At 43.5% G+C, this 20,787-nt stretch overlaps 1 protein-coding gene across 1 annotated transcript in view; it reads left to right on the top strand.

Moving 5' to 3' along the window:
- The window catches only part of LOC140726087 (up-regulator of cell proliferation-like), a 620,561-nt gene that overhangs the window by 285,037 nt on the left and 314,737 nt on the right, over positions 1-20,787 (top strand). The window lies entirely within an intron of this gene.

Below are 20,787 nucleotides of genomic sequence, written 5' to 3' on the forward strand. Positions count from 1 at the left end.
GGTCATCATACAAAGAACGTTTGATGGCTCTGGGTCTGTACTCGCTGGAATTTAGTAGAATGGTGGGGGGCATTGCAACCTTTTGAATGTTGAAAGGCCTAGACAGAGTAGATGTGGAAAGGATGTTTCCCATGGTGGGGGAGTCTAGGACAAGTGGGTACAACCTCAGGATAGAGGGATGTCCATTTAAAACAGAGACAAGGAGAAATTTCTTTAGCCAGAGGGTGGTAAATTTGTGGAATTTGTTTCCACGTGCAGCTGTGGAAACCAGATCGTAGGGTATTAAGGCAGAGATTGATAGGTTCGTGATTGGCCACAGCATCAAAGGTCATGGGGAGAAGGCCGGGGTGTGGGGATGAGGAAGGGAGAAAAAGATCAGCCATGATTAAATGGCAGAACAGACTCGATGGGTCCAATGGCCTAATTGTGCTCCTCTGTCTTATGATCTTATGGTCTCATAAAATGTGCTCTTTATTCCAGACAGCATCCTGCTTCATCTCTGCACCCTCTCTGAAGCTTTCACACCTTCCCTACAATGAGCGGCCAGAAACTCATGGCTATTGAACTCAATATCCTAACGAGTGAAGGCCAACGTACCACACGGCTTCTTAACCACCCTGTCAACTAACAGCAACTTTGAGGGATCTATGGATTTGGACCCCAAGATCCCGCTGTTCCTCGACACTGCTATGAATCCTGTATTCTGCCTTGACATTTCACCTTCCAGAATGAATCACTTGACACTTTTCTGGATTGAAGTCCATCTGCCTCTTCTCAGCCCAGCTCTGCACCCTGTCAATGTCCCATTGTAACCTACGACAGCCTTCTACACTATCCACAACTCCACCAATCTTCATGTCATCTGCAAAGTCACTAACCCCACTTCCATTTCCTCATCCAAGTCCTTTGTAAAAGCCACAAAGAGCAGGGACCCCAGAACAGATCCCCATGGAACACACTGGTCACGGATCTCCAGGCAGAATACCCTCCCTCACCTCCCCACCCTGTTGGCAAGCCAATTCTGAATCCATGCAGTCATGTTTCAGATCCCATAACTCCTGGCTTGTGACTGAGTCTACCTGGGGAGAGGAAGAGGAAGAAGGAGGAGGATGATGAGGAGGGAGGTAGGGAGGGCGGAGGAGGTGGGGGAGGTGGAAGGGGATGTTGAGGATGGAGGATGGTGAAGAAGGTAGGGGATGATGGATGGTGAAGGGGAGGGGGAAGGTGGAGGGTGGATGATAGTGGGGGAGAGGGATCATTCATGATAGGGGATGGTGGGTGGTAGAGGGAGAGGGGGATGGAGAGGTGTTGGGGAGGAAGGTGTGATAGAGAAAGTTTGAGATGTGGATGTTGGGAATAGTTCTAGAAACATTCCCCTGAGGAGAGGGAGGGGATCTCTCACCAGTCTAGATGGCTCCGAGCTGTGATCTCTGTCGAGGTTGTGGCTCACACTTAGCTGTTTTTTTCAGCTTTTTGTCTTTGGTTAGCATTTCTTTGTGCAGGGGAACACTTGGGGAGTTAGGGGTTAGGGTTCAGGGACACAGAGCAGGAGCCGGTGTTCAGAGTCCAGGTCAGAGCGCTCCACAGTCGAAGGTCAGGTCAGCTGGTGGAAAGGATGGGGGTTAGCAATCCCACTCAGTGAGTCTTGGGTTAGAGGTCCACATGGACAAGAGGGTGAGATCCAAAGGTCAAAGTCCTGTGATCAGCGAGTCCTGGGGTCAATACCCAGAGGATGGAAAGACCAGAGGGCATCGCCCAAGATTGAGGGCCAGATGTCGGCAAGTCCATAGGGTGAAATCCAAAGATCAAACATCAGAACTGGCGGGTCCTGAGATCAAGGCCTGAAGGCAGAATCCCCAGGGTTACCCTGTCTGGAGATCGAGGGACAATGTCTGTGAGTCCATGCCAGGGACTGAGGCTGGAGGACCAATATCTGTAAGTCAGAGTCTGGGACCAAAGAAAAGCTGCCTGTGTGTGTGAAGGGGAGGGGTCGGAGTGTGGAAAAGGGGCTTGTTTTGCTGTTATTGTTGTTGCTGCCGGTTGTATTTTCCTGCTGAACATTGGGTTTGCTATCTTGGCACCGGAAAGTCTGGTGACGTTTGTGAGCTGCCTCCAGCACATCCTTCGGTGTGTTGGTTGTGAATGCAAACACACATTTCACCGTATGTTTCAATGTAGATCTGAGAAATAAATCTGAATGTCTGAGAGCTTTGGGAAGAAACGTATAAAAAGGTGCCGGACAAGATCACCGACAGCACTGACTCCGGAGAGCAACCAGTGAAGAAGACCCTGAGTCAGGGACTCGGAGAAGAACTCACGGTGAACCCTGGCCAGGTTCATCTGGGGTGGGGAACACCTGAACAGGGGCGGGGGGGTTTGGAAGTTGTGAGAGTAAACTAAAGAGATGTGTAACTAAATAGTTAACGTTTGAACTGTGTAATTACTCCTTGAACAAATCCTGATCAATAAAGACAACAGTTATTGGTCAGTCATCGTCTGGTATGTTCTATCACGTGATGTGTTTAACTGGGAATAGGGTTCACCAGTGAAGTTCACTTTGTGATCAGAAAGCCGTGGAACTCTCGAGCTAAATGTGAGTCAAAATACAACAGTCCAATCCGAGAGGACGAACATTCAGGTGGGGTGGGGGTGGAGTTTAAAGGAGATGTGTTGGAGATTCAGTATGTGGGAGAGAGGCTGAAAGCAGGGAGTGAACAAGATCCTCATCACTCGGGACCAGGGGGAGTTTTTAAATTCACATTCATGGCTGGAAATACAACTGGCTGCTGTGACCTTGCAGAGTTCAAAAAGGACAACGTTTCAGAACTTGTACATGTGGAAATACAGACATACTCCAGAATATCAGAGTACCCTTCTGATAAATTTCCACTGTCTGCATGCTCCCTAGCCTCTACTGATGAGTAGTATTTAATTAGGATCTCTCTCAGACTGCTGTGACCTTGCTGTGTTCACAAAAGGTCAACGTTTCAGAAATTGCCATCATTGTGTGCCATATCATTTGATGTTGGTGATCACGGTACCATGACCATGATTGTTCTTGGCATTTATTTCTGCAGAAGTGGTTTGCCATTGCCTTCTTCTGGGCAGTGTCTTTGCAAGACAGGTTTCCCCAGAGCCATTATCAAAACCCTTCAGAGATTGTCTGCCTTGTGTCAGTGGTCACATAACGAGATCTTGTGATATGCACCAACTGCTCATACAACCATCCTGTTCCCATGGGTTCATGCGACTATGATTGACGGCTCTAAGTAGGTGCGATACTTTGCCCTAGGAGGGACAAGCGGAGGGAAGGAGTGCCTTACAGCTCCTTTGGTAGAGATGTATCTCCACCCAACCACCCAGAACTTGTGCCTGTGGAAATAAAGACATTCTCCAGAATATCAATGGACAATAGACTATAGGTGCAGGAGTAGACCATTCGGTCCCTCAAGCCAGCACCGCCATTCACTGTGATCATGGCTGATCATCCACAATCAGTACCCCGTTCCTGCCTTCTCCCCATATCCCTTGACTCCGCTATCTTTAAGAGCTCTATCTAACTCTTTCTTGAAAGCATCCAGAGAATTGGCCTCCACTGCCTTCTGAGGCAGAGCATTCCATAGATCCACAACTCTCTGGGTGAAAAAGTTTTTCCTCAACTCCGTTCTAAATAGCCTACCCCTTATTCTGAAATTGTGGCCTCTGGTTCTGGACTCCCCTAACATTGGGAACATGTTTCCTGCCTCTAGTGTGTCCAATCCCTTAATAATCTTTTATGTTTCAATAAGATCCCCTCTCATCCTTCTAAATTCCATTGTATACAAGCCCAGTTGCTCCAATCTTCAACATATGACAGTCCCGCCATCCCGGGAATTAACCTCACAAACCTACACAGCACTCCCTCAATAGCAAGAATGTCCTTCCTCAAACTTGGAGACCGAAACTGCACACAATACTCCAGGTGTGGTCTCACCAGGGCCCTGTACAACTGCAGAAGGACCTCTTTGCTCCTATACTCAACTCCCCTTGTTATGAAGGCCAACATGCCATTAGCTTTCTTCACTGCCTGCTGTACCTGCATGCTTACTTTCAGTGACTGATGTACAAGAACACCTAGATCTTGTTGTACTTCCCCTTTTCCTAACTTGACACCATTCAGAAAGTAATCTGCCTTCCTGTTCTTGCCACCAAAGTGGATAACCTCACATTTATCCACATTAAACTGCATCTGCCATGCATCTGCCCACTCACCCAACCTGTCCAAGTCACCCTGCATTCTCATAACATCCTCCTTACATTTCACACTGTCACCCAGCTTTGTGTCATCTGCAAATTTGCTAATGTTACTTTTAATCCCTTCATTTAAATCATTAATGTATATTGTAAATAGCTGCAGTCCCAGCACCGAACCTTGCAGTACCCCACTAGTCACTGCCTGCCATTCTGAAAGGGACCCGTTAATGCCTATTCTTTGTTTCCTGTCTGCCAACCAATTTCTATCCATGTCAGTACCCTACCCCCAATACCATGTGCTCTAATTTTGCCCACTAATCTCCTATGTGGGACCTTACCAAAGGCTTTCTGAAAGTCCAGGTACACTACATCCACTGGCTCTCCCTTGTCCATTTTCCTAGTTACATCCTCAAAAAATTCCAGAAGATTAGTCAAGCATGATTTCCCCTTCGTAAATCCATGCTGACTCGGACCAATCCTGTTACTGCTATCCAAATGTGCCACTATTTCATCTTTTATAATTGACTCCAGCATCTTCCTCACCACTGATGTCAGGTTAACTGGTCTATAATTCCCTGTTTTCTCTCTCCCTCCTTTCTTAAAAAGTGGGATAACATTAGCTATCCTCCAATCCACAGGAACTGATCCTGAATCTATAGAACATTGAAAAATGATTACCAATGCGTCCACGATTTCTAGAGCCACCTCTTTAAGTACCCTGGGATGTAGACCATCAGGCCCTGGGGATTTATCAGCCTTCAGTCCCAACAGTCTACCCAACACCATTTTCTGCCTAATGTGAATTTCCTTCAGTTTCTCTGTTACCCTAGGTCCTCCGGCCACTATTACATCTGGGAGATTGTCTGTGTCTTCCCTAGTGAAAACAGATCCAAAGTACCTGTTCAACTCGTCTGCCATTTCCTTGTTCCCCATAATAAATTCACCCGTTCCTGTCTTCAAGAGCCCAACTTTGGTCTTAATTAATTTTTTCCTCTTCACATACCTAATGAAGTTTTTACTATCCTCCTTTATATTCTTGGCTAGCTTACCTTTGTACCTCATCTTTTCTCCTTGTATTGCCTTTTTAGTTATCTTCTGTTGCTCGCTAAAAGTTTCCCAATCCTCTGGCCTCCCACTCATCTTTGCTATGTTATACTTCCTCTCTTTTATTTTTATACTGTCCTTGACTTCCCTTATCAGCCACAGTTGCCCCTTGTTCCCTTGTCAACCACGGTCGCCCCTTACTCCCCTTAGAATCTTTCTTCCTCTTTGGAATGAACTGATCCTGCACCTTCTGTATTATTCCCAGAAATACCTGCCATTGTTGTTCCACTGTCATCCCTGTTAGGGTATCCTTCCAGTCAACTTTGGCCAGCTCCTCCCTCATGGCTCCATAGTCCCCTTTGTTCAGCTGTAATACTGACACTTCTGATTTTCTCTTCTCCCTCTCAAATTGTAGATTAAAACATCAAATTATGGTCACTACCTCCTAATGGCCCCTTTACCTCGAGTTCCCTTATCAAATCCGGTTCATTACACAACACTAAATCCAGAATTGCCTTCTCCCTGGTAGGCTCCAGTACAAGCTGTTCTAAGAATCCATCTCGGAGACACTCCACAAACTCCCTTTCTTGGTGTCCAGTGCCAACCTGATTTTCCCAGTCTACCTGCATGTTGAAATCCCCCATTACAACCATAGCATTACCTTTGTGACATGCCAATTTTAACTCTTGATTCAACCTGCACCCTGTATCCGGGCTACTATTTGGGGGCCTGTAAATAACTCCCATTAGGGTCTTTTTGCCCTTACAATTCCTCAGTTCTATCCCTACTGACTCTACATCTCCTGATTCTATGTCACCCCTCGTAAGGGACTGAATTTCATTCCTCACCAGCAGAGCCACCCCACCCCCTCTGCCCACCTGTCTGTCCTTTCGATAGGACGTATACCCTTGAATATTCATTTCCCTGCCCTGGTCCTCTTGCAGCCATGTCTCTGTTATTCCTACAACATCATAGTTGCCAATTTCCAACTGAGCCTCAAGCTCATCCACTTTATTTCTTATACCCCATGCATTCATATATAATACTTTTAATCCATTACTCCACTCACCTCTCACATTGATTCCTATTGCACTTGGCCGTACTCTCCAATCTCTTCCTGAGCTTTCTGCCCCGTTAATTCTGTTGTCTTCCTTAACTTTTCTTATTCTCTCTTTCCCTTTAACTCCATCCTTATATTTCCAGTTCGTCTCCTCCCCCCACTACTTAGTGTAAACACACCTGTGTAGCAGTGGCAAACCTGCCTGCCAGAATGCTGGTCCCCCACCTGTTAAGGTGCAACCCGTCCCTTTTGTACAATTCATCCATACCCCAAAACAGATCCCAGTGGTCTAAGAATCTAAATCCCTGTTTCCCGCATCAGCTCCTCAGCCACATATTCAGATCCCTTATCTCCCTGTTCCTGCACTCACCAGCTCGAGGAACTGGAAGCAAACCAGAGATAACCACCCTGGAAGTCCTGCTTTTCAGCCTTCTTCCGAGTTCTCTGAAGTCACGCTGCAGAATTTCTTTCCTCTTCTTCCCGATGTCATTTGTGCTGACATGCACTACCACTTCCGGCTGTTCACCTTTACCCTTGAGGATGCCCTGCAATCGGTCCGTGACGTCCTGGATCCTAGCACCAGGGAGGCAACACACCATCCTTAAATCCTGCCTGTTGCCGCAGAAGCCCCTTTCTGTACTTCTCACTATGGAGTCCCCTACTACCATGGCTCTGCTTGATGTCTGTCTCCTCGGCTTTGCTTCAGTGCCAAGTTTTGACTCGCAGACCTCTCAGACTGGGAGTGTCTTCTGTCCCGACAGCTTCCAAGAGGGTGAACCTGTTTTCAAGAGATACATCCGCCGGGTTCTCCTGTACGCCAAGCATCCATCCCTTCCTCATCATCGCTCCCCCCCTTCTCTCTTCCGGTATCTTCAGTATAACGATCTCGCTGTAGGTCCTGTCCAGAAAACTCTCGTTTTCCCAGAGGTCATAACTGAGGTCATCCAGTTACCTCTCCAGTGCCCCAACACGATCCTTCAGGAGATGAACCTGGACACACTTTTCACAGTTGTAGCAGCCAGAGGCACCATCAGTGTCCCTGACCTCCCACATCAGGCAGGCATCACACTGAATCAGTTTACCTGTCAGCTCTTCACCACTTCTCACCCTCTCCAACTGTGGTGTAGTCTCCTCCCTCAGCCTCCTCGCCGAAGACTCTCGAGCCAAAGACTCACACTTTTCTCACAAGGTCCTTCCCTCGAACAGGCCACTTCCCTAGAGCAAACCTTGCTTATATTGGCTGATAATTTGACTAATGCGTTTCACTTGCTGCCACTCTGCCAACTTTGAAGGTATGTGCTGCAGGCTGGTCCCGACCGGTTTTTAAATCACCCGCTCCTGAAAACAACAGAAATTGGAAGTGTAGCCTTCCAATAACTTCCCACCATCCGCATGCTTCCCGGCCTGTACTGATGAGTGGTATTACTTTAGGATCTTGCTCAATACCTAAGATTAATAATTCACGTACATTAGATTAATATTTACCAATTATAGTGTTGCTTTCAAAAAGGACCATGAGGCACACGTACAGAATGAAGTCATTCAGCCCATTGAATCTGTTCCACCATTCCATCATGGCGGAATTATTATTCCTCTCAACCCCATTCTCCTGCCTTCTCGTAACCTTTCATTTCTTACTAATCAAGAACCTATCAACTGCCGATTTAAACATACCCAACGATTGTCTCCACAGCCATCTCAGGCAACGAATTCGACAGATTCACCACCCTCTGACTAAAGAAACTCCTCTTGAAATCGGTTCTAAATGGACATCCCTCTGTAACACTTGTGTAGCACCGGTCTTATTGTGTGTGACTAGTCAACACACTCGTTGAGAAAATCAAATTATGTAGGTGCTAGTGGCCATCAGAATTCTAGGTATCGGAAGGAGGCAGTGAATAGAAACCACACACTGCTGGAGATAAGGTTTGTTTATAAGAAAAAGGTATGTACAAAATATTTACATGAGCAAGAACAATTCAAAATTCAAACATTCTGTTTAGGTTCCAAATATTAGACATTGAACCACAACAAATTCCTTTTAATTACAATCAGTGAGATTCCTTAATTACTCAAATTTCTAATTAGATCTAGTGTTATCCCCTGTTTAAAAGTTCACAGACTAAAATTTTCTTTTTACTTGTCCCTAGTTACTTAGAAAACCAACTATAATTACAATTCTTAAGCATTATAGTTAACTTCAGTTTCATTACCAGGCAGTAAATCTCCAAGGTTAAATTCTAATTCTATAATTATATATCACATTTTAAGTCCCATCACAACTTTTAAGCAAAGTAAATCTCATTCAGTAACTTTTCAAAGTTCTTGCAGAGAATCAAATTCGGATTCTTCCGATGAAAATAAAGATACATCCGACCGTATTAAATCCTCTTCGTCATTACACCTTGGTTCATCAATTCCTGGGTAGCTCACCATCTTCATTCTTGGGTCATTGAAATGAAATAATTTATCATCCACGGTAAGTCAATTCACAAACCATATATAACCAAATAACAATTACAGCACGAAAACAGGCCATCTTGGCCCTTCTAGTCCGTGCCGAACGCTTACTCTCACCTAGTCCCACTGACCTGCACTCAGCCCATAACCCTCCATTCCTTTCCTGTCCATGTACCAATCCAATTTTTTTTTAAAATGACAATATCGAACCTGCCTCTACCACTTCTACTGGAAGCTCGTTCCACACAGCTACCACTGTCTGAGTAAAGAAGTTCCCCCTCGTGTTACCCCTAAACTTTTGCCCCTTAAATTTCAACTCATGTCCTCTTGTTTGAATCTCCCCTACTCTCAACGGAAAAAGCCCATCCACTTCAACTCTATCTATCCCCCTCATAATTTTAAATACCTCTATCAAGTACCCCCTCGACCTTCTATGCTCCAAAGAATAAAGACCTAACTTGTTCAACCTTTCTCTGTAACTTAGGTGCTGAAACCCAGGTGACTTTCTAGTAAATCTCCTCTGTACTCCCTCTATTTTGTTGACATCTTTCCTATAATTCAGTGATCAGAACTGTACACAATACTCCAAATTTGGCCTTACCAATGCCTTGTACAATTTTAACATTACATCCCAAATCCTATATTCAATGCGCTGATTTATAAAAGCCAGCATACCAAAAGCTTTCTTCAACACCCTATCCACATGAGATTCTACCTTCAGAGAACTATGCACCATTAGATCACTCTGTTCTACTGCATTTTTCAATGCCCTACCATTTACCATGTATGTCCTATTTTGATAAGTCCTACCAAAATGTAGCACCTCACACCTATCAGCATTAAACTCCATCTGCCATCTTTCAGTCCACTCTTCTAACTGGCCTAAATCTCTCTAGAAGCTTTGAAACCCTACTTCATTATCCACAATGCCACCTATCTTAGTATCATCTGCATACTTACTAATCCAATTTACCACCCCATCATCCAGATCATTAATGTATATGACAAACAACACTGGACCCAGTAGAAATCCCTGAGGCACACCACTAGTCACTGGCCTCCAACCTGACAAACAATTATCCACCACAACTCTCAGGCATCTCCCATCCAGCCACTGTTGAATCCATTTTACTACTTCAATATTAATACCTAACGATTGAACCTTCCTAACTAACCTTCCATGTGGAACCTTGTCAAAGGCCTTACTGAAGTCCATGTAGACAACATCCACTGCTTTACCCTTGTCAACTTTCCTCATAACCTTTTCAAAAAGTTCAATAAGATTTGTCAAACATGACCTTCCACGCACAAATCCATATTGACTGTTCCTAATCAGACCCTGTCTATCCAGATAATTATATATACCATCTCTAAGAATACTTTCCATTATTTCACCCACCACTGACATCAAACTTACAGGTCGATAATTGCTAGGTTTACTCTTAGAACCCTTTTTAAACAATAGAACCACATGAGCAATACACCAATCCTCCAGCACCATCCCCGTTTCTAATGACATTTGAAATATTTCTGTCAGAGCTCCTGCTGTTTCTACAGTAACTTCCCTCAAGGTCCTAGGGAATATCTTGTCAGGATCTGGAGATTTATCCACTTTTATATTCCTTAAAAGCACCCGTTCTTCCTCTTCTTTAATCATCATAGTTTCCATAACTTCCCTACTTGTTTCCCTTACCTTACACAATTCAATATCCTTCTCCTTAGTGAATACCGAAGAAAAGAAATTGTTCAAAATCTCCACTATCTCTTTTGGCTCCACACATAACTGTCCACTCTGATTCATTAAGGGACCAATTCTATCCCTCACTATCCTTTTGCTATCAATATTACTGTAGAAACCCTTTGGATTAATTTTCACCTTACTTGCCAAAGCAACCTCATATCTTCTTTTAGCTTTTCTAATTTCTTTCTTAAGGTTCTTTTTGCATTCTTTATATTCCTCGAACACCTCATTTACTCCATGCTGCGTATATTTATTGTAGATCTCTCTCTTTTTCTGAACCAAGTTTCCAATATCCCTTGAAAACCATGGCTCTCTCAAACTTTTAACCTTTCCTTTCAACCTAACAGGAACATAAACATTCTGTACCCTCAATATTTCACCTTTAAATGACCTCCATTTCTCTATTACATCCTTCCCATAAAACAAATTGTCCCAATCCACTCCTTCTAAATCCTTTTACATCTCCTCAATGTTAGCCTTACTCCAATCAAAAATCTCAACCCTGGGTTTAGACCTATCCTTCTCCATAATTATATTGAAACTAATGGCATTGTGATCACTGGACCTGAAGTGCTCCCCAACACACACCTCCATCACCTGACCTATCTCACTCCCTAATAGGATATCCAACACTGCCCCTTCTCTAGTTGGTACCTCTATGTATTGCTGTAAAAGAAATCCTGCACACATTTTACAAACTCCAAACCATCCAGCCCTTTTACAGAATGGGCTTCCCAGTCAATGTGTGGAAAATTAAAATCTCCCACAATCATACCTTGTGCTTACGACAAATATCTGCTATCTCCTTACAAATTTGCTCCTCCAATTCTCACTCCCCATTAGGTGGTCTATAATACACCCTTGTAAGTGTTTCTACACCTTTCCCATTCCTCAATTGCAGCCAAATAGTCTCCCTAGATGAGCCCTCTAATCTATCCTGCCAGAGCACCGCTGTAATATTTTCTCTGACAAGTAATGCAACACCTCCCCCTCTTGTCCCTCCGATTCTATCACACCTGAAGCAATGAAATCCAGGAATAATTTGTTGCCAATCACACCCCTCCTGCAACCATGTTTCACTAATAGCTACAACATCATATTTCCAGGTATCAATCCATGCTCTAAGCTCATCCACCTTTCTTACAATGCTCCTAGCATTAAAATAAATGCATTTAAGAAATTCTCCACCTCTTACCCCCTGTTTATCCCTAAAGGTGCAAACAACTTTACTATCTTCTTTTTCTTCTTTGTCCCCTACATCTTCGGTCTGAGCACTCCCCTTCTCTGTCACCTGCCTATCCTCCCTCACACACTGTCTACAAGCTTTCTCTATTTGTGAACTAACCTCCTCTCTCCTAGTCTCTTCAAGTTGATTCCCACCCCCCAATCATTCTAGTTTAAAGGCTCCCCAGTAGCCTTAGCAAATCTCCCCTCCAGGAATTTGGTCCCCCTGGGATTCAAGTGTAACCCGTCCTTTTTGTACAGGTCACACCTGCCCCAAAAGTGGTCCCAATGATCCAGAAACTTGAATCCCTGCCCCCTGCTCCAATCCCTCAGCCACGCATTTATCCTCCACCTCATTCCATTCCTACTCTCACTGTCATGTGGCACAGGCAGTAATCCCGAGATTACAACCTTTGCGGTCCTTCTTCTTAACTCCCTTCCTAACTCTTTACATTCTCCTTTCAGGACCTCTTCCCTCTTTCTACCTATGTCATTGGTACGTATACATACCACGATTCAGAACAAGAAGGCAATGGGAAAGCACCTAAGGATTTCCAGCTGGAAGACATTTTCAGTTCTTGGGGGAAGAGAGAAGCCAGACTGCGCAGGCGCGTGACGTCAGCCAGTTGAGCGCGAACAGTTTAAAAAGAAGGCAGTGTTGTGAGCGGGCAGCAGAGTGAAAGGGCTTCGGCGGTAACGGAATGAGGCGAGGCAGTGGTTGATTGCAAAAGGAGGTAGTATGTGTGTGAGGCCGGTTTTCTGTGCTCAGTGTCAGATGTGGGAAGTCCTGGAGACTCCCGGCATCCCGGACGGCCACATCTGCATCCGGTGCATCGAGATGCAACTCCTGAGGGACCGTGTTAGGGAACTGGAGCTGCAGCTCGATTACCTTCGTCTGGTCAGGGAGAGTGAGGAGGTGATAGAGAGGAGTTACAGGCAAGTGGTCACTCTGGGGCCACGGGGGACAGATAAATGGGTCACAGTCAGGAGAGGGAAGGGGAGGAGTCAGGTACTAGAGAGTACCCCTCTGGCTGTACCCCTTGACAATAAGTACTCCTGTTTGAGTACTGTTGTGGGTGACAGCCTACCTGGGGGAAGCGACAGTGGCCGTGCCTCTGGCACAGAGTCTGGCCCTGTGGCTCAGAAGGGTAGGGAAAGGAAGAGGAAGGCAGTAGCGATGTGGGACTCTATAGTTAGGGGGTCTGACAGGCGATTCTGCGGATGCAGAAAAGAAACTCGGATGGTAGTTTGCCTCCCAGGTGCCAGGGTCCGGGATGTTTCTGATCACGTCCAAGATATTCTACAGTGGGAGGGAGAACAGTCAGAGGTCGTGGTACATATTATTACCAAAGACATAGGTAGGAAAAGGGAAGAGGTCCTGAAAGAAGACTACAGGGAGTTAGGAAGGAAGTTGAGAAGCAGGACCTCAAAGGTAGTAATCTCAGGATTACTGCCTGTGCCACGCGACAGTGAGAATAGGAATAGAATGAGGTGGAGGATAAATGCGTGGCTGAGGGATTGGAGCAGAGGGCAGGGATTCAGATTTCTGGATCATTGGGACCTCTTTTGGGGTGGGTATGACCTGTACGAAAAGGACGGGTTGCACTTGAATCCGAGGGGGCCAATATCCTGATATTTGCTTAGAGCTTAGGTTTGATAGAGCTGTTGGGTGGGGTTTAAACTAGTTTGGCAGAGGGGTGGGAATCAGAAAGTGAGTGCAGGAATTAAGATAGAAGGACAAGGGCATGATGCTAAGAGTTCTGAGTTGATGAAAAAGGACGGGCAGGGGACAGAACATAATTGTAGCCAGTTAAAGGGGTTGAAATGTGTCTATTTCAATGCTAGGAGTATTAGGAACAAGGAGGATGAACTTAGAGCATGGATTAGTATGTGGAATTACGATGTTGTGGCCGTTACTGAAACTTGGTTGGAGGAAGGGCAGGATTGGATGATGCAGGTCCCGGGGTTCAGGTGTTTTAAAAGGAATAGGATAGGAGGTAGAAAAGTGGGGGGAAGTGGCATTGCTGGTCAGGGATAGTATCACGGCTATAGAAAGGGAGGACGCTGCAGAAGGAGTGTCCATGGAATCAGTCTGGGTGGAAGTCAGAAATAGGAAGGGATCAATCACTGTGCTGGGAGTAGTCTATAGGCCCCCAAATAGTCCTCGGGACACCGAGGAGCAGATAAGCAGGCAGATTTTAGAATGGTGCAGGAAATACAGGGTAGTAGTTATGGGTGATTCAACTTCCCTCATATTGACTGGCACCCCCTGAGTGCAAGGGGGATAGATGGGACTGAATTTATCAGGTGTGTTCAAGAAGGATTGCTGACACAGTATGTGGACTGGCTGACGAGAGGAGAGGCTATTGTTACAATCCAGCAACAATGAATATATAATTGAGACAGGGTTTTTAATAACAAATGAAACATTTATTAAACACTGCTAAAAAAAACCCAAAAGTAAACAAACGACTAATTTAGCCAGAAGTCAGCTGCAATACGGCAGCTCAAACAGTTCTTAAAGCGAGAATGCGAAAACAGTTCTTAGAAGTAGTAATGCGAAAGTCCAAAGTTTACACAGTACTTAGGAGAGGTTTTCCTTGGGATAAATTCTCTTTCGTAGCATTACGGCTGATCCTAACTGAAGTATGCTTTGTCGAGGGATTTACGATTGAAGGAAATAAAACGGCTTAAAGGCACTGACCTTTCCTTGGCGAAACTCTGCATCCAACTCTTTCTGCTCTTTTTTGACAAAGCAGGAGTTAACATGGACACAGGTTACTAATTCCTCGTGCAAAGATTAAATAAAGGTCGAACTGGCTTCACTGCCGACATCAACTTTCTTTGATCTTTCAACTTCCCGAATCTCGACGTATCTTCACTCTCCGACTTGATTTTAACTGTCAATATTGTAGCAAAACTGCTGGCAATAAACTTTGACTTAAGGCAGAAAGTAAAACTCCACTTTTAAATGAAACTGTGTCATAACATCGGAATACGCAGCAGCATGGAGTCAGTAGCAAATTCAACCACGAACTTCCCACGTCATAGCCCACTTTTATACCCTGTTGGAAAAAACTATCACATATCCTCTCACTGGCAGGAAAATGACGTCACTCCCCCATCACAAGACCATTACCTAATGTCCAGCATACCTTCAATTACATCATGGTCATGTGACAGGTACAAGATACCCATGGGTACGTAACACCTCCCTCCAAAAAAAATTTAATCTGTCAAGAACAAAATTTTAACAATTAACTATTTACAGGAGAAGAAATACAAACATACAAAATTTAGAACGTACACAGTATACATAGTATTATCATACATCAACTGACAAATTATTACACGAGTGTTAGAAATGTTAAAATATCACTCCATTAAAAAAATTACATTGCGCATTCAACATCGAGGTAGACAATCAGCAATTCCATTATCTTTGCCTTTAATATGAGTTATCAAAATATTGTACTTTTGTAACATTAAATTCCAATTTAACAACCTATTTTTGTTTTTCATCTTACTCAGAAACATTAATGGACTATGGTCAGTGTAGACGATAAGTGGTTTTTGAGTTGTACCAACATGCACGTCAAAATGTCCTAAGGCTAAAACAAGACATAACAATTCCTTTTCTATTGTTGAATAGTTTCTTTGATGCTCATTACATTTCTTAGAAAAGAAAGCTACTGGATGATCAACCTCATCACCCTCATTCCTTTGCATTAATACTGCTCCTGCAGACTCATCACTAGCATCTACAGCTAATGAAAAAGGTTTGTCAAAGTCAGGTGCCTTGAGCACAGGTTGTTGACATATCATAGTTTCAAATTCCCAAATGTTTCTCGACAAGGCACTGTCCACACAAACTTTTCATTCTTCTTCAACAGGTTAGTTAATGGAAGGGCAACATTAGCAAAATTCTTACAAATTTTCGATAATATCCTACCATTCCCAGGAATCTTCTGAGAGTTTTTTTCCCAGTCGGAGTGAGAATCTCTAAAATTGCCTGAACTTTTGCCTGAACAGGACCTACCTTACCTTGACCCACAACATAACCAAGGTAAATTACAGTGGCATGTCCGAATTCACTTTTAGCCAAGTTAATAGTTAAGTTAGCTTTTGAAAGCCTTTCAAATAATTTCTCCACCGCAGTAATGAGTGCTTCCCAAGTATCATTTCCTGTCACCAAATCGTCAATATAAGCATCTGTATCTTGTAATTCCTGAATCACAGAGTTAATCATCTGCTGGAAAGTACCTGGGGCATTCTTCATCCCAAATGGAAGAACATTATATTCATATAGCCCAGATGGAGTTACAAATGCAGAAATCTCTCTACCTCTATCCGTTAATGGAACACACCAATACCCTTTCAATAAATCAATCTTTGTAAGGAACTTTGCTTTTCCAACTTTATCTACACAATCAGCTACTCTGGCAATTGGATATGCATCTGTTTTCGTTACAGCATTCACCTTCCTATAGTCCATACAAAACCTAATACTACCATCTGGTTTTGGCACCATAACACAGGGTGAACTCCAATTTGAGTTATAAGGTCTAATAATATTATTCTCTAACATATATTTAATTTATTTCTCAGCAAGTTCACATTTTTCCATGTTTATCCTGTACGGATGTTGCTTTATGGGTTTGGCATCTCCAACATCTACATCATGTGAAGCTGATGTGGTTCTTCTAGGAACGTCTGGAAATAAATCCTTATATTTAAAAATTAATTGTTTCATTTGCTGCTTCTGCTCTGACTGCTCTGACATGCTAATTACTCATCAATATTTTCCAGAATGGTTGAGTTTGGTAATCTGACAGAAACAACGTTAGGTTTAGAATGAGTTTCAGATGAATTATCCATTATGTTCCTAGTGAGATCAGACTCATTATCATTAACCACAACAGTCACATTAGCAGACTGTTTCTCATAATCTGGCTTTATCATATTTATATGGCAAAGTTGTGTTGGCCTTCTACGATCTGGAGTTTTTATCATGTAATCCACATCATTGATTTTAGAAACAATTTCATAAGGACCATGAAATTTAGCTTGTAAAGGATTCACTTGCACTGGGAAAAGAACCAGCACCTTACCTCCAGGCTTAAACTTCCTCATCTAAGCTTCTTTATCATACCAGGTTTTCATTTTCTCCTGAGCCAATTTTAAATTATACCTAGCTAAACTACAAGCTTTATGTAATCTGTCCTTAAATTTTAAAACATAGTCCAACAAATTAGTGTGTACCTCTTTATTAATCCATTGTTCTTTTAATAAGGCCAAAGGTCCTCTAACTCTATACCCAAATACAAGTTCAAATGGACTGAAACCTAATGATTCCTCTATTGACTCCCGTACTGCAAATAGAAGTAAGTATATGTCCTCATCCCAATCATTTTCATTTTCCACACAATACGTCCTAATCATAGTCTTGAGGGTAGAATGAAACCTCTCCAAGGCACTTTGCAATTCTGGATGGTATGCAGAGGAAGTGATTTGCTTAGCTCCCAATTTATAAACTATCTGTTGAAACAATCCAGACATAAAATTGCTACCTTGATCAGATTGTATTTCCTTACGCAACCCAAAATAAGTGAAGAATTTTATAAGAGCCTTTGTTACAGTTTTAGTTATTATATTCCTAAGTGGTACTGCCTCTGGAAACCTAGACACAGTGCACATGATAGTCAACAAGTACTGATAACCAGTTTTTATTTTTGGTAATGGACCTACACAATCTATAATAATTTTAGAAAATGGTTCACCAAATGCTGGAATAGGTTGTAATGGAGCCACTGGTGTAACTTGATTTGGTTTACCCACAATTTGACAAGTATGGCACATTCTACAAAACATCGCCACATCTTTTCTTAAACCAGGCCAGTAAAAATGTTTTAAAACCTTGTCCACAGTTTTCCTTACCCCTTGATGTCCACCTAAGGGCACACTATGAGCTAAAGTCAAAATCTCATTTCGATAAACTTTAGGAACAATTACCTGGTAAACAATATTCCATTCATCACCTGCAGGATTTGTAGGCGGTCTCCACTTCCTCATCAGTACACCTTTCTCAAAATAATATCCTACTGGCACCATATCAATTTCACTATCCAGAAGAGCTTGTTCTTTTAATTTTATAATCTCAGGGTCTCCACTCTGCTCTGCTATCATCTCCTTCCTGGACAGAGACAAATCTTCATGGTGAGCTCATCAATTTCATCAACTTTGCCTCTAACTTTCACCCAGCCCTTGAATTCACTTGGTCCATCTCGGACACTTCTCTCCCCTTTCTTGATCTCTCAGTCTCCATTTCTGGAGACCGACTATCCACTGACATCTTCTACAAACCCACTGACTCCCATAACTATCTTGATTATACCTCTTCCCACCCTTCCCAATGCAAAAATGCCATTCCCTATTCCCAGTTCCTCTGTCTCTGCCGCATCTGCTCCCAGGATGAGGCTTTCCATTCCAGGACTTCTCAAATGTCCTCTTTCTTTCAGGATCGTGGTTTCCCTTCTGGCGTCATCAAAGATGCCCTGACCCGCATCTCCTCCACCTCCCGCACTTCAGCCCTTAACCCATCCTCCCGTCACCACAACAGGGACAGGGTTCCCCTTGTCCTCACCTACCACCCCACCAGCCTCCGGATCCAACACATTATCCTCCGCAACTTCCACCACCTTCAACAGGACCCCACCACCCAGCACATCTTTCCCTCCCTACCCCTCTCAGCTTTTCGCAGGGATCGTTCCCTCCATGACTACCTGGTCCATACGTCCCTCCCCACAGAGCTCCCACCTGGTACTTATCCCTGAAAGCGCAAATGCTACACCTGTCCCCACATCTCCCCCCTTACCACCATTCCGGGCCCCAAACAGTCCTTCCAGGTGAGGCAACACTTCACCTGTGAGTCTGCTGGAGTCGTCTATTGCATCTGGTGCTCCCGGTGCGGCCTCCTCTACATCGGCGAGACCCAACGCAGATCGGGGGACCGCTTCGTCGAGCACCTCCGCTCCATCCGTCACAATAGACAGGATCTCCCGGTTGCCACCCACTTCAACTCTGCCTCTCATTCCCATCTAGATATGTCCATACATGGCCTCCTCTACTGCCATGATGAGGCCAAACTCAGGTTGGAGGAGCAACACCTCATATACCGTCTGGGTAGCCTCCAGCCTGGTGGTATGAACATTGAATTCTCCAATTTCCGGTAATTCCCTCCCCCTCCCTCTTCCCCTATCCCAGGTCCCTCTCTGCCTCTCTCCCCTTTCAACTTTCTGCTTTTTTATCTCTACAGTTCTTTCATGCTTATCCCCTCCCCCTCCCCCTTTATCTTTCCTCTGATTGGTTTTCCACCTGGCACCTCTAGGCCCTACCCCCTCCCCTATCTCTATTACTGGGCTTCGGCCCTCTCCTTCCCCCCCATTCCTGATGAAGGGTCTCAGCCCGAAACGTTGGCTACTCTTTTCTCACGGATGCTGCCTGACCTGCTGAGTTCTTCCAGCGTTGTGTACGTATTCTTTGATCCACAGCATCTGCAGTTGTATTTTTGTGTTTTGAATCTTCATGGTCAGACTTACTCCAAGAATCTTGTTCAAACAATGAAAGTAAGAAAGTTTCTGACACATCCTCAAAACTCGAATCCTGAGTTGAACAGTCATGAGTAACAACCTCATTCTGCACATCAATCTTTTTAGCCATAGCTCGAATTACAACACAGGAAGAATCTATGTTAGAATCCATCCGTGGTTCCTCTGACTTTATTGTCAAATGCACTTCAGGAAAAACGTCCACCTGCCAAATCATTAACAATAAAGAAATATCCTTCACAGTTAAGCTAGGCTGTAGTCCTACTTTAACAAGTCCTGTAACTAACCCAGATTTTAAATTCACTTTATGCAAATGTACAGGCATAAGGGCACTCCCAACACATCGTATATAATTTACCTCACCAGTGTCAGACTCATCACTAAACTTTAACACACTGTCTAACATCAGTGATTGAGAAGCTCCAGTATCCCTAAGGATTTTTATTGGCACCAGCGTAGATCCTTCTTTCAAGGATACAAACCCTTCAGTAATAAAATGATCATATCCCTTCCTAACTTGGTCAGACTCTAGCAAAACTTCATTTGTGTTCATCAAACCCTGTGGATTTACAGGTGTTTCAGTATGTTGCACACAAGCATCTGGCACTGCTTCCTTCACTTTCTTTTTCAATCAGAAACAGTTAGTTATTTCGTGACCAGGTTTCTTACAATAATTACAAATGGGACCAAATTGTCTTTCCTTCACAGGTTTTCCTTCCTCCTTACCTTTCTCACTAACTTCTGATTAAATTTCTAGTTTACCTTCATCCACTGTGTTTTTTTTCCTTTTAACAGTTCTGCCCCGAGGAAATTTATTTTTATGGATTAAAGCATACTCATCAGCTAATTTAGCAGAGTCCTGCAATGCATCAGTGTCTCTCTCATTTAAGTATGTCCTTACTTCACCAGGAATGCTTCTTTTAAATTCCTGCATTAAAATCAGCTCTTTCAATTTATTATAGTCACCATTTACATTTTTAGAGGAAACCCATCTCTCAAAATACACAGCTTTATCGAAGGCAAATTCCACATAAGTTTTTTCCACAGATTTCTTCAAATTTCTGAATCTTTCTCTATAACCTTCTGGGACCAACCCATACACCTTCAATATGTGCATTTTCACAGTATCATAGTCAAGCGCTTGCTCAGCAGTTAAAGCTGTATAAACTTGTTGTGCTTTGCCTTTAATTACACTCTGTAACAACACTGACCATTTCTCTTTCAGCCACTCTGAAATCAGAGCAATCATTTCAAAATGTTGAAAATATTTTTCTACTTCTGTTTCACTAAATGGAGGGACCAATTTAATTTCCTGACTAACAACAAATGTTTTTCTAGAACCAGGAGACTGATTCTCAGACTTTAATTCTGCTATCTTGAGTTCAAATCCCCTGTGTTTAGCCTCAGTTTCTAACCTA

This window comes from Hemitrygon akajei, chromosome 4, assembly GCF_048418815.1.
Source record: "Hemitrygon akajei chromosome 4, sHemAka1.3, whole genome shotgun sequence".
NCBI classification, from domain to species: Eukaryota; Metazoa; Chordata; class Chondrichthyes; order Myliobatiformes; family Dasyatidae; genus Hemitrygon; species Hemitrygon akajei.